Genomic DNA, 13,927 nt, shown 5'->3' with positions numbered 1-13,927 from the left:
CCCATCTTCTGCATTGAACATGTGCCCGCCTGGGGGAAGCAAAGTGTCCCTTGCCCTCTTCCTATTCACTGTCCTCCCCCTCGGTCTCTGCGGAGTGTTGACTGGTAGAGGAACAAGCAGTTTCCTGCTGAGTCCACCTAGGACAGCCTTTGCCCCTGTGTGGCCAAGTGATGCTGCACAGACACCTTTGGTGACCGTAGAGACCCTCTTTGTAAACAGTGAGGGCCCAGTGCCAAGCTCAGGGGCAGACTGGGGCAGTACCCTCCCTAGATCCCTCCACTAACCTGAGTTGGACTGGATATCCAACTCCCATCTCATCTAACACTGTGACATCCACTGCAGTGACAGAATGCTCACCGACTCAGCAGCAAATCCCTCTCATCTTTGGGTAGTTCCAGGCTTCAGTGTTTGCCTAAATCAACAGCAAATGCAGCTAGACTCACCAGGGCTTGTTTTCACACCCTCTGTTCTCTGTACCCCTCCTCTTCTTGCTTTGGGGAGCCTTGAAGAAGCAGAGACAGACTCCATGGTAGCTCTGCAATACCCAGCTGGGTGGTCCATCCCTGGCCAGATCATCGTGGTGGGCCCGGCAGGAAGCAGTTTCCCTCTGGCTCCCATGGGGTAACGCTGACATCTGAAGTAAGTCAGAGCAGCATGGTGGCCCCAGGCAGCTGCCTGCCTCCTGCCCTACGGCCCAACAAGCACGACATCTCCTGTGTCTAGAGGAACCCAGCTGGTCATCTGGGGCCAGGGCAAAAGGAGCATCATGAAGGCAGCGTGGTATGGTGGTTGGAGCAGCTCCTTGAGGTCCTGCAGTCCTTGGTAGAATCCTGCCACTTTCTAGCAGGGTGACCTTGGGCAAGTCACCTCACTTTTCTCAGCCTCAGGGTCCTCTGCAGAGCTGTTGGGATAAACAAGTAGACAAGTTAGAAAAGCGCCCAGCCTGTATCTGGCCACATCGTAGATGTTTAATAAGTGTGGTTTCTGTTTCTCCACTGCTGTGTGTATACATGTGTGCTAAGCTATGTCTGACTCTTTGCAACCCCATGGACTAAAGCCCACCAGGTTCCTCTGTCTGTGGGATTCTCCAGGTGAGAATACTGGAGTGGGTTGCCATTTCCTCCTCCAGGGGATCTCCCCAACCCAGGAATCGAACCCATGTCTCCAGCAGCTCCTGCATTGCAGGTAACTGCTGCTGTTACTATTAGTATCTGACTTTTGTGATGACTCCAAGATCAAAGGCTAGACCTGCCCTATCCAATGACCCTCAATCTGGAGAGTTAAGCGAGGGTCCTCACTCTCAGGACAAGAAGCGTGGCAGCTGCCAGGACAGGGCCAGAAAGGTAGCATGGTACTTGGCTGGGCTGGACGGACACACAGATGGCTGGCTGGAGGTCCTCACTCAGGCGGTGAGCCAGCAAGTATTCCTCTCAAACCCACCATGTAACCAGCCAGCCATGCAGGAGACAGACCACAGGAATCTGGGATCTTTTAAGAGTGTTTATTCAGCAGAAAATTAAGAACACTTACTTCCAATATGACAGGTCCTGGTCTCCAAGTTACTTATGAATCACTTGGCTATGTTACAAAACGCAAGCCAAAATTCTTAACTAGAGCCCTCAGACACCCTAAATCTTTGTACTCCTAGGAGAAAGAAACCTTCCCTTAGACTGGGGCTAAGGGAGGGACCCTTAATAACCATAAAGTAACTAAAGGTGTGCAGTACCCACCCCCCATCAAAGGAGGGGATACGTTCTAAGACCACTAGCAGATGCCTGGAACCACGGATAGTACCAAACCCTGTATATCCTATATTTTTTCCTATGCTAGCAGGTGGGTAGTGTGTACAGCATGGATACAGTGGCCAAAAAGATGATTCATGTCTCAGGCGAGACAGAGGGGGTCAGCCTCTGTCCTCATGAAAACATGAGTTTTCATGGTTTTGATCTGCTACTCAGAATGGTATAGAATTTAAAACTTAAGAATTGTTTTTTTCTGGAATTTTCCACATAATAGTTTTGGACTGAACTTGACCTCAGGAAACTGAAACTACAGAAAGTGAAATGGCTGATAAGAGGACTACTGTATTTTTTTAAAATAGTGATCCCCTCCCTTGTGGCTGGCACTGTGCTAAGAAGGTCACTTGCCTTATCTCATTACCAAAAGAGACTTGTAAGGAATTGTTGCCCCATTTACTGATGCAGAACCTGGGACTTCAAAAGCTTAAGTAACTTGCTAGTCATCTTTGCTATTAAGAGGCAGAACCAGGATTCAAAACAGGTCTGTCCAACTCCTAGGCCAATCCTGCAAACACTCTTAACGTCATTGGACTTGACTCAGGTCACCTGAGTGTGAGTCCCAATACTGCCATGTAATGAGCCATAGGACCTCAAGTCAGTCAGTGTCCCTAATTGGGAATAAAAATGCCTGTGTTACTTGCTTCGAGACTTAGATTAAAATGCAAAAACTCTTTGTATTCTTTTCAATCTTTTATGAATGGCAGCAATTATTATGATCCCTCTTCTTACTCTGCATAGGTGTGAAGAAGTCACTGCTGACATAAATTCAGACAGGCTATATTCTTATTTCTCCTCTGAGTCAATTAGCAATGCAGGCAGCTTGGGAGCATTATTTTGCACAATGCCGATCATTAGCACTGGGGGGATGTGCCCAACGAACCTGCTTCATCCTAATTAATTAATTAATTGTGCAGCCTCTCAATCGTGAGCATGGCCATGGTCCAGGATGAGCGCAAACAAGGTGACTCCTCATTAAGTCTCAAGGACCCAACAAATATGGCCCTACTGAGATCTGGGGCCAGAATCATTCTTACCTTAGTACCTAGAGCTGGGAAGCCGCTGGAACCTAGCATTCTGTCACCACTTCCTGCGATGTGGTTGATGCTGCCAGAACACATGCTAATGGGCTAAAGTAATCAACAGTCATTGTAATTACAGTCGGACATAATTAATTTAATACCTTTGAGTCATTCAAAATTAATACCTCAGCCATTACATGATGAAACTGAGGCATAGAAGAATTACTGTCAAGGCTCACGGGTGTGAATAAAAAACCTCCCGGGCACTTGGCAGAGATTTAGGTTTAGGTCCCATTCCAAGTCTATCTGTTAATCAAACACCCTCGTGGCTCCCACTAGTGGCGATCATTCATGTGGCCAGGATGCACAGGGGCCAACCTGTTGAAAGCACACTCTCCCATGGAATAAATATACTCCCTGAGTGGCTATGGGTCCTGCAGACACCTGGAGATGCCTGAAGTCCATTCTCCTTCTTTTTTTCTTTTTTTAATCACAGTTTTATTTATTCATTTATTTTTTTACTTTACAATATTGTATTGGTTTGGCCATACATTGACATGAATCCACCATGGGTGTACACGTGTTTCCCATCCTGAATCCCCCTCCCACCTCCCTCCCCATCCCATCCCTCTGGGTCATCCCAGTGCACTAGCCCTGAGCACCCTGTATCATGCATCGAACCTGGACTGGCGATTTGTTTCACATGTGATAACATACATGTTTCAATACCATTCTCCCATATCATCCTGCCCTCACCCTCTCCCACAGAGTCCAAAAGACTGTTAAATACATCTGTGTCTCTTTTGCTGTCTCACATACAGGGTTATCGTTACCATCTTTCTAAATTCCATATATATGCGTTAGTATACTGTATTGGTGTTTTTCTTTCTGGCTTACTTCACTCTATATAATAGGCTCCAGTTTCATCCACCTCATTAGAACTGATTCTTTCTGATGGCTGTTTATGAAGATTGTAGGAATTTCATTTCACTGAGTTGATCCTGTTCCCCAGTATAAGGATTTCTAAAGCTATTTCTCAGCATCATCTCTATCACCCACAGGGAAACTGAGGCACAGAGGAGGCTGTCTGCCCAAGATCACCTCATTACAGTGTAACTCAAAAGAAAACATTGTTTTCTTCACACAAATTGGAAAGATAATCCTCTAGGGGGCCCGGAAGATAAAACACTGGACTGAAAATCTTAATACAGCATCCTTCATCCTGTCCTATTCTGTTTGTGTGAGCTGTTTATTTCTAAACTTATTCCCTGCCTGCTTTTTCCAATACAGGAGGAAGGAACTAACATTGATAAATGTATTTGGTAAGTTGGGTACTGGGCTTACATAATCTTACTAAAGTCTCCCAGCAACTCTATAAGGAGAGTATGATTAGCCCCATTTCACAGATAAAGACTGAGGCCCTGAGATTTGTTGTTGTTGTTGAGTCCTTAAGCTGTGTCCAACTCTTTGTCACCCCATAGACTGCAGCACACCAGGCTTCCCTGTCCTTTACTATCTCCCAGAGTTTGCTCAAATTCATGTCCATTAAGTCAGTGATGCTATCTAACCATCTCATCCTCTGCCTCCCTTATCCCCTTTTGCCTTCAATCTTTCCCAGCATCAGGGTCTTTTCAAATGAGTCAGCTCTTTGCATCAGGTGGCCTAAGTATTGGAGCTTCACAGCTTCAGCATCAGTCCTTCCAATAAATATTCAGGGTTTATTTCCTTTAAGATTGACTGGTTGGATCTCCTTGCTGTCCAAGGGACTCTCAGGAGTCTTTTCCAGCACCACAGCTCAAAAGCATCAATTCTTCAGCATCCAGCCTTCTTTATGATCCAACACTCACATCCATACCTAACTACTGGAAAAAACACAGCTTTGACTGTACAGACCTTTGTCGGCAAAGTGATGTCTCTGCTTTTTAATACACTGTCTAGGTTGGTCGTAGTTTTCCTTCCAAGGAGCAAACGTCTTTAAATTTCATGGCTGCAGTGACCATCTGCAATGATTTTGCTTCCACTTTTTCCCCTTCTATTTGCATGAAATGATTGGACCAGATGCCATGATCTTACTTTTTTGAATGTTGAGTTTCAAGCCAGCTTCTTCATTCTCCTCTTTCACCTTCATCAAGAGGCTCTTTAGTTTCTCTTCACTTTCTGCCATTAGAGTGGTATCATTTACATATCTGAGGTTGTTAATATTTCTCCCGGCAATCTTAATTCCAACTTGTGATTCAATATTATGTCATAAGTAAAGACAGAAATGTTCTTTCTGATTCCAGAGCCACAGCATGACCCAATCTCATTCCCCAGAAGCTCCCACTTGCCCTTAGTCTTCCTTGCAAAGCCCACAGTTCAAGCAAGAGAACTAGATCCTCCTCAAAGTGCTGGAAAGATGGCACTCTTTTCCCACTTTCCAGTGATATCAGAATCCTCCCTTGATGCCTTTTTTAGTATAGTATTTATTGTTTCTTCTGATTACATAAGTGCTCTACATTCACTGTAGGATATTAGGAAAATATAAAGAAGAAAATTGAAATTGCCCACAACCTTACCCTCCAAAGATAACCCCTGTCACCGTATTTGTACATTTCTGTCCAGACAGATAAATGTAGATTTGAGCAGAGGGATAGACAAAGGATTTATATAAATCATACCATATAAGTATTTTGTATCTTCTTTCTTTGCTTAATATTATTCTTTCCTAGATCAATATTATTCTTCAAAAAATATGCTTTACACTGAGTCTGTTCTAGTTATCAAAAGTAATAGATGTTCATTATAAAAATATTAGAAAAGAAAAGGCCAAAGAAGGAATAATATAGCCATAACTTTGTAACTTCACCAGCTAGGAATCCCACAGTTATTATTTTTGTATATAATCTTCACTGCTTGCTGTGTTTTTACTAAGGGGGCATGTGGATGACCCTGGCAGGGTGTTCTCTGGCTTCACTGTGATGCCTGAGAAAGAAGGAAAGACGTGGGGTGCTGTTTTCAGAAACAATCTCAATCTTTTAAGTCTCTTACATGGCCAGGAATCCAGCATTCCTTAAGCCTCTGTAATTGCAAGTATTTCCCAGCATATTTTATTTGCTTGTTATCAGAAATCCACATCTGGCCTGCCTCGTGCTGAGTTCGGTTGATTTTCCATTAGGTTATTTATAGCTAGAGAGTTGGTATTTATTTTTTCCAGGTGAATTAGAAGATGGTGTACAAAATGTTGGGTTTTGCAGTGTCAATAGTCTCAGTTAAAACTAATAAGACCACATTAAAACTCTTAAAATTACAGGTTCACACCCAGAATTACAGCCCTGGCACCTTAGATTAGAAAGAAGCTTTAACCTCCATTCAAACCTTGGATGTCCTTGACAACATCCCCAATCCTGGCCATCCAGTCACTACTGGACGACCCCCAGTGTGGGGAATACTGGGGGAGTACCCATCCCACCCGCTAGAAACAAGCTCATCTCTGAGCATCACAGTCTGTTAAAAAGTGTTTTCTTCTTCTGTTGAAATGAAATACACACTAGAGCATCTGTCCTTGGTCTTGTATCTACTGCTGGAATATATACCGCCCTTTAGAAATTCAAAGAAACATAGCACCTCCCCCTCATACCATTCCCTATGTTTGAGAGTGCTGCACGTTAATGGACATTATGGATACCATTGGGTCTCTTTTGTCTAACTTCAGCCTACATTCCATCCCATGCTGAATTTTTTTACGGATTCAAGATAATCTTGTGAAGTTGCCCATGAGATATTCATAGCAAACACGGGGCATATTCTAGACATCAAATTGCAGTAATTACCTGTGGAGGAGGAAAGGGCCATGAGAGAAAAAATAGCATTAAGCCTAGCCACAAGGCTGGTCCTGCTTTACATACAGAACTTTAATTAATAAAACTACAAACACTGGTGGTGCATAATTGGAAAGTCTATCAGGCCCACCAAGAGCAGGGGGAAGGCCTGGAAAGGGCTGGCTGGAGCCAGAAGATGTAATTGCTGGTGGCGTGCTCCTGGCATTGTCTCTCTTCACTTGTCTCATTTGCTGTCAGCATGTAAAAGAATTTATTAGTCAAAAGCTATCACTTATAGCCTATATCTATTAGAATGGGCCTCGAAAGGATAAAAACTTTATTGTTACAGGTTCCAACAAGTTTTACATCCCATAAATATTATGTAGGATTTGTATAGCATTTCTCATATTTGTGTGAATACATTTGAGATACCCACAGACACACACACATTTGTAACTATTAATTTTCTGGCAGAGGCAGAAAAAAAGGTTGTACATGGCTTAAAGTCCACTATCTCCATTATTCTCCCCAATATTTCTATGATAATACCTTGTTAAAATATAAATTCTGATTCAGCAGGTCTAGGGTAGGGCCTGAGAACCTGCATTTCTAACAACCTCCCAGGACACACCAGCACTGATGATTCATAGGCCACGCTGTGAGCAACAAGCATCTAGAAAACCTTCACGATAACACACCCAAAAGATTTAAGTATCACCTAATATGTTACGCTTGTATAGTGCTATAGACATGGTGGAAAGAGCATAGCACATAGTATGGAATCCAGGTCTGCAGTATATGAACTTAGTGACCAGGCATTATGTGCATGGTCTTAGATTCCACATCCAAAAAATGGGTGTGATAATTTCTGTAGGAAGGGACATTATGAGTGTAAAATGAGACAGAATATATACAAGTCCATAGTACAGCTCTCTAATATTTAATAAAAAGTCAGTTGATGAAGTATTTTATCCTATAGGCAACCTAGAGAGAAGTTGGTCTTACTAAGATCAAATTCCAAGACTGCTTTTTGCCTGCTCTGGGTACCTGAACTTGACTGCAAGATCAAACGAGTCTACCTGATTTGAGTATCTGTATAAAGTGATATCAAGAGGGTTTTTGAACCTAGGACTATATAAGGAAAATGGAAGAGTTTGAAAAGGTCTTGAGCCTTCAGTCTGTTCTGGGAATCGCATATAGTTCCTCTGTATAGTTGCATGCTCAGTTACTAAGTCATGTCCTTGCTGCTGCTGCTACTGCTAAGTCGCTTCAGTCGTGTCCGACTCTGTGCGACCCCAGAGACGGCAGCCCACCAGGCTCCCCCGTCCCTGGGATTCTCCAGGCAAGAACACTGGAGTGAGTTGCCATTTCCTTCTCCAATGCATGAAAGTGAAAAGTGAAAGTGAAGTCGCTCAGTCGTGTCCGACTCTTAGCGACCTCATGGACTGCATCCTACCAGGCTCCTCCGTCCATGGGATTTTCCAGGCAAGAGTACTGGAGTGGGGTGTCATTGCCTTCTCCCAAGTCATGTCCTTAGATACAAGTAATTAATAAGAGATATTCTGTAAGAACTGACATCAGTCATCCAGTCCTTCTAGGAAATTGGAGAGGACCTTACGCTGTACGTCCAAGATGAAAGTTGTGGTCCTGTTTGCATCCTCAGATCATCCCTATTCACTCTAAGCCCACAAATCTCTCACTCTCAAGGTCATTCTGAGTCTTTGTCCAGGGGTAATGTAGCAGCCATGTGAGGACCCTCTGCTGAGGAATACATCCTCCCCCACTGCAGGAAAAACGCTCTTTACCTTAGTGATGGTGGGCACATCATAAGTCATTTTTTAGCTATTTACGAATTGCTTCTTACTCAAAGTCCAAGATGAAAATGGACACCCCACCAAGAAGGCCAGGCTGCTTCCTGCACAAAGTAGCTTGCTCTCCCCAGTGGTCTCAGCCTAGGCTGCACTTTAGAATCGCCTGGAGAGATCTGAAGAGTGGCCAATGCCCAGGAGCTATCAAAGGCTAATTAAGTCAGAGCCTCTGGGGGTGGAGTACAAGGTGTGAGGGAGCAAGAAACTTCCAGGTGATTCTAATCTGCCAGAAAGGTTGAAAAACCCCTGTTTAACCATTTCATTCACCATAGTGTGAGCTCTACTTTCATGTTCTTTATTTCCTTCAATCTTTATAACCACCTTTTAAGGCCAACAGGGAAGATATGATTATTATCATAAGTTTGTCTCTAAGAAAACAGAGATTCAGAAAGGGCAAGTGGTTGGCTTAAAGTCATACAGTTAATTTTTGTTGGCCTTGGAGCACAAACTCCAAGTAATCCCATTGTCAACAAGCAAGGAAACAAAGATAGTCTGACAAGCCACTGGAGAATGAATGTTGATACAAAGATTCTTCTGGTACTTTCTAGAAAGGAAATGGGGTGAGTCGTAGGAGCACAAGGACAAGACCCTAGAGGCTACTCTCTAGTACCAGGCTTCTCTGCAGATTTTAATGCAGTAGGGTTGGAGTCAGGCCAAAGATTCTGTATCTCTAACAAGTTCCCAGGTAACGTGGATGATATCAGTCTGAAGATCACTCCCTGAGTGGCAAAGCCCTGACTGACTCTTAGAGGCAGAATCTGGAACCACTGGGGAAAGTACAGGTGAAGATGGTTAAGTGAAAGACTATATGTTCTGCACTGCCTGTATCTTGAAAAAGAACAGCATCTGCCTGGATACATCATCTTACCAAATAGTCAATGGATGAAAACATAAATGGCCAAAAAACAAGCTTTGCTAGCTGCTCACTGGCTACCAGTAGGCAATCTTACTCTAAACCTTTTGCATCCGTTTCTAGAACTAGACTTCACTGAAACTCAGACAGTGCATCCCTGGGCTTGAGTTTGGCTATAGATATATGTTTTCTAAATAGATGGTAATACTGTAATGAAAGTTTAATTCCTCTCTTTATCCATAGCACTGAACAGTTGGATCAAGTGGCCATCTTAACCCAAGTCCTGACTATCTTGTGTCAGGTGCCTTGACTGTCTTATGTCTACACTGTCAAGTGGCTCTGATTATTTTCCCCCTTGCCATATTCAGCACAGTTGCCATTATTCATTTAAATTCAGACTTCCTCACTAGATAATAAACTCCTTGAAGGCAGGGAAGATATGCATAATCAGTTCAGAGTAGACAACGCAATAATTATTTGCTGAATGAGTGAATGGTCATCTTTTTCAAGAGGGATCCTGGGTCACCACCTCAGAAGCTAAGGATGCCATCCTTAGCACCATCTCTTGGCAGCCAGCCCAGTTCTTTCTTGCCCAGGCTTACTGTCATAAAATATAGTGAATAGTGCAGAAAGATGGAGAAAGCTCAGCAGTCACTGGCCAGTGGCACCCAATGTCTATGAGACAGGACTAGACCTCACCAACATGCTCATACCACTAGCAGAATCTATTTCAAATGTAGTTTCCTAAGAACAGCCAAGAGGTATGCAGTTTTGACTATAGTCATTGGCTGTGAAGTGGGTAGACCCTCCCCGCTTTCCTGGAACCTGACCCCTGGAATGCAGGAAAATGCTAAGGAGCATCACAGGATGCAGAGCTGGTTAGCATCCCTGAGAGGAGGACCTGGTAAAGAGGAGGGTTTTCCTGTGTATGTGTACATTTTTGTTCCTTTTGACATCGATCCGTGCCTGTCATGTGCGTACACTTGACAACTACTGTGAATCCAAGGTCAATAAAGCAGTCCCTGCTTTGAAGGAACTAGTGGCCCAAGAGGGCTGAGGGTAGGGAGGGAAGACGCGGTGGCAGAGCTATACCCTGTGATGCCCCCACCAGCCTCAGTTACAAGATTTCAGATGAGTGGGAGGTCATTTCTGAGATAGATAAGAAATGGCTCCATGAACAAAAAGGTTTATTTTTTATAAGTGGCAAGAAGGAAAAAGCAGGTAGAAGAATGGAAGGATCAGAAGCAGAAAAATGAATGGCAAGTGCGAATCTGGCATGTAGGCTAGTGGGAGGGATCTAGGAACCCGCTTCATTGAGCCCCCACGTGTGGACTCCTGGGTAAAAATTTCAGCAGATCCCACTACTTACCTGGTCACTCTAAGGTAATGCAGACCTAAAGTCACTTCAAAACCCCAAACACAGGCCTATGTAGAAATCAAAACTTCCCTCTCACTTTGATGTCAGGGCTTCGTCCTTTCCCCTCCACCCACCATGCTTGGCCTTATTGCAGATGAAAAGCCTGAAATCAGGGAGAGGGTGGTCATTGATCTCTCTCTTCATCACCCAACTCTCCTCCTCTTCTTGCTAACTGACCCTTCAAGATCTTAAGTGTGGGGAAGGAGAAGAGACAAGGGGACAGGGAATCTCTTACTGGGCCCAGCCCGTTGTGGTGATCTTCACTGGTATTCTCCAGACATGACAAGTATTTAAGGATTTACTATTTCTTACAGGGGACATATTTGTGGTTTCTTTGGAGATCTGCTTTTTCCCCAGTCCCTCCACTATGGCTGGGCATCTGTTACCTTGGCTAGGGCATATGTGTCTCTCCCATCCAGGTGGTCACTTAATCCTTCCCCTGCCCTTGAGCATCTCAGTATACCTGCAGCTGCTTTCTGCTGAGTTATATTTTCCCCTCCAAACAGCCCTCTCAGGTAAGATCTGAAATGACTGACATGGGCTCCTTTGTACACAGCTCACTCTGGTGTAGCCTATGTGCAAGCCCTCAGGCTTTTTTTTTCTTTTGCCAAAATTGTCACTCTGCCTCTGTTCTGCCATCAGAGAAGCTAACCATCCTCTTGTTCATACTTCAGGTTTTTCCAGATGAGAGATAGACACTAATCCACTGTGCTCCCAAACTGCAGGGGGTGAATGTCGAGTACTTGATGTGGGATCACTGAAACCACACTCTCATCAGTTGGGGTGAAGAAACAGCCTTCCTCAAAGTGAGGTGGAACTCGTGATACACCAAAAGCACTTTCCCAAAACTCTCTCCTAGTAGTCAGCCACCAACTTTTTTTACATCCAATATATGGACAAGGGATAAAGAACTGTGTACCCTGTTTTCATCCACCTCTCTTGAAAGCCCTGTACCGCACTGTGCTGTCAGACTTTCCATTGAAATGCAGTATCTATTGCCTCCATGCTTCAGCCAGAATTCCTTTTTAACCTTTTGTTCCACTATTTATTACCTCATTCAATTGTCTTTATAACCTTGTAAGTTTAAAATAATTCCCATATTAGAGAATAGAGAACTGAGCTTCACATTTTCCAAAGTGGCAGGAACAAGTTTTGCATCCAGATCTCTCAGACTCCAGAGCTCTTAGACCATCCTAGGATGATACATGTGGCTCAGCAAAAGTCCTCAATAAACATCTATTGAATGACTGGAAAGTTGATTTGCCTAGATTATAGAGGAATGTGAATGGCTTGCTATTAATTGATAGAGAGTGAGAAACCATTGAAGAGTCACAGATGGCAGTGATAAACAGGAAAATGTGACAGAGAGATACAAAAGAATTTAGAAGGGAGAAAGAACAGATAGAGAGGCACGTTTGGAGGCTATGGAATCTAGAGTACAATGAGTAAGTTGTAAAGGACATGGTGAATGTTACTTTAGACTAGTGAGGATAAAAGACAGGTTGAAAAGATTTATGAGAATGGGCAACAAGGAAATTGAAGCAGTGGTTACATACCAGTTTTCCAAGATGTTAACATGTGAATTGACATATAGAAATATATTGTAAGCCAGAGCAGCCAGCAGGATCAAATAAAGGATATTTTTCCAGGAGAAGTGAAACCTGATCTTGTTTGTAGACAGAGGAGCCAGAAAGTAGAGAGACTTCGAAGGTGCTGAAGAAAGGAAGGACAGAGGTTGCAGGATGAAAAGAGAAAGGGTTAACATAGAAGAAAGTGGAGGGTACATCTTCCTCTAAAACAGGAAAGGGAGAAGTTGGATAGATACTTACTCTATGGGGAAAAAAAGAGGTTGAAGGAGAATGCACTTGATATAGTAAATCTTCATCAGTAAGGTAGGAATCAAAAGAATAAATTGGGTGTTGGGGACCAGAGGGTGACAAAATCAATGTTTGAGGAAGAGTTTGAAACACCCATTGTACCACATGTGTTAAGAAATCAGCTATGGAAATCACCAGCGGATGAATAAGTATCACCAGTCATCCAGGACACTGAGGCTCCAACGGTCCAAATCAGCACTATTCTGTGGCCAGGGAGCAAAAAAAGCAAAAAGTATGTGGCAAGCGTCATCCCAAGCTGGGCACTGCAGGATGATGAGCTGAGGGCAGAGGGAGCTTCATTAGCAAGAGTAGGTTTAAAATTTCCAACCATGGCATCCAGACTGCTCAAGAAAACCAAGTGGAGCCAATGAAAAAAATGTAACAGATTTGGGAAATTACGCTAGGGATGTGCAGTGGAGACAAGTATTTGGTACACAGGATGCAGGGAGATGGGAAAGATAGAAGTGAAGAGGTTATGGTTATATAGACCAGGCTCACCAGGCTCAGCTCTCAGAAATAGAAGAGCACATGGGCACTGCAATGCCAGGGGTGGCTTGTTAGTGAAGCGTTGGTATGCAACAGAGTGAGGGGTCTTCTGCTTCAAGTGCTTCATGGTATGTAACCTCCTTAATCAAACTGTGAGGCAACTGTGAACTTAGAGACTGAGAGAAAAGGAGTAGTGATTTACAAAGAAGCATGTCTCCAGACAATGAGAATCAGAGAAAAGGAGGCACCATAGCTGATGAAAACTCCAGGTTGCCATAGGACATATATTGTCTTCCTTTCTATAATAGCCATTTCTATTACAAGGATCTGAACAGGAATATTTGGGGCAGTGATATGCTGTAGTTGTCCTAAGTTTTAAATGTTGCTATAGACTTTCTATCAAACATACAACCTCTATTATTTTAAGCACAAAGACCAGAGATCTTGTTTATAGTATATACTGCCTCTGGGCATGACTGTACTGAAGCTTTCTGAGATAAATTAGTTATTCCCTTTCGTATGTCTTAGGGTACAATGCCATAGAAACCTTTAATAAAGATACAATGAAAACATATAATTGTATCTTGCTTTAGGCAAAGTGTACACCCTCATTCTGAAAGAAATCATATTTTAAAATGTTGATAGGTAGGTTCTTGTCTCACCCTTGCCCACCAATGGCCACAGGTATCAAGTCATAGGGTCTCCAGTTAGCTAACAAATGACGTGGTACCATTCAAATAAGATTATTAGTCTTTAAAAGGAATAAAAATCACTGATACCTAAATCACTAAAAGAAATTAAATCACCAAAT

At 43.3% G+C, this 13,927-nt stretch overlaps 1 protein-coding gene across 1 annotated transcript in view; it reads left to right on the top strand.

Moving 5' to 3' along the window:
* Positions 1 to 13,927, top strand: part of ALK (ALK receptor tyrosine kinase) — a 738,336-nt gene that overhangs the window by 627,098 nt on the left and 97,311 nt on the right. The window lies entirely within an intron of this gene.

This window comes from Bos mutus, chromosome 11, assembly GCF_027580195.1.
Source record: "Bos mutus isolate GX-2022 chromosome 11, NWIPB_WYAK_1.1, whole genome shotgun sequence".
NCBI classification, from domain to species: Eukaryota; Metazoa; Chordata; class Mammalia; order Artiodactyla; family Bovidae; genus Bos; species Bos mutus.
This window is presented reverse-complemented; position numbering and strand designations above follow the sequence as displayed.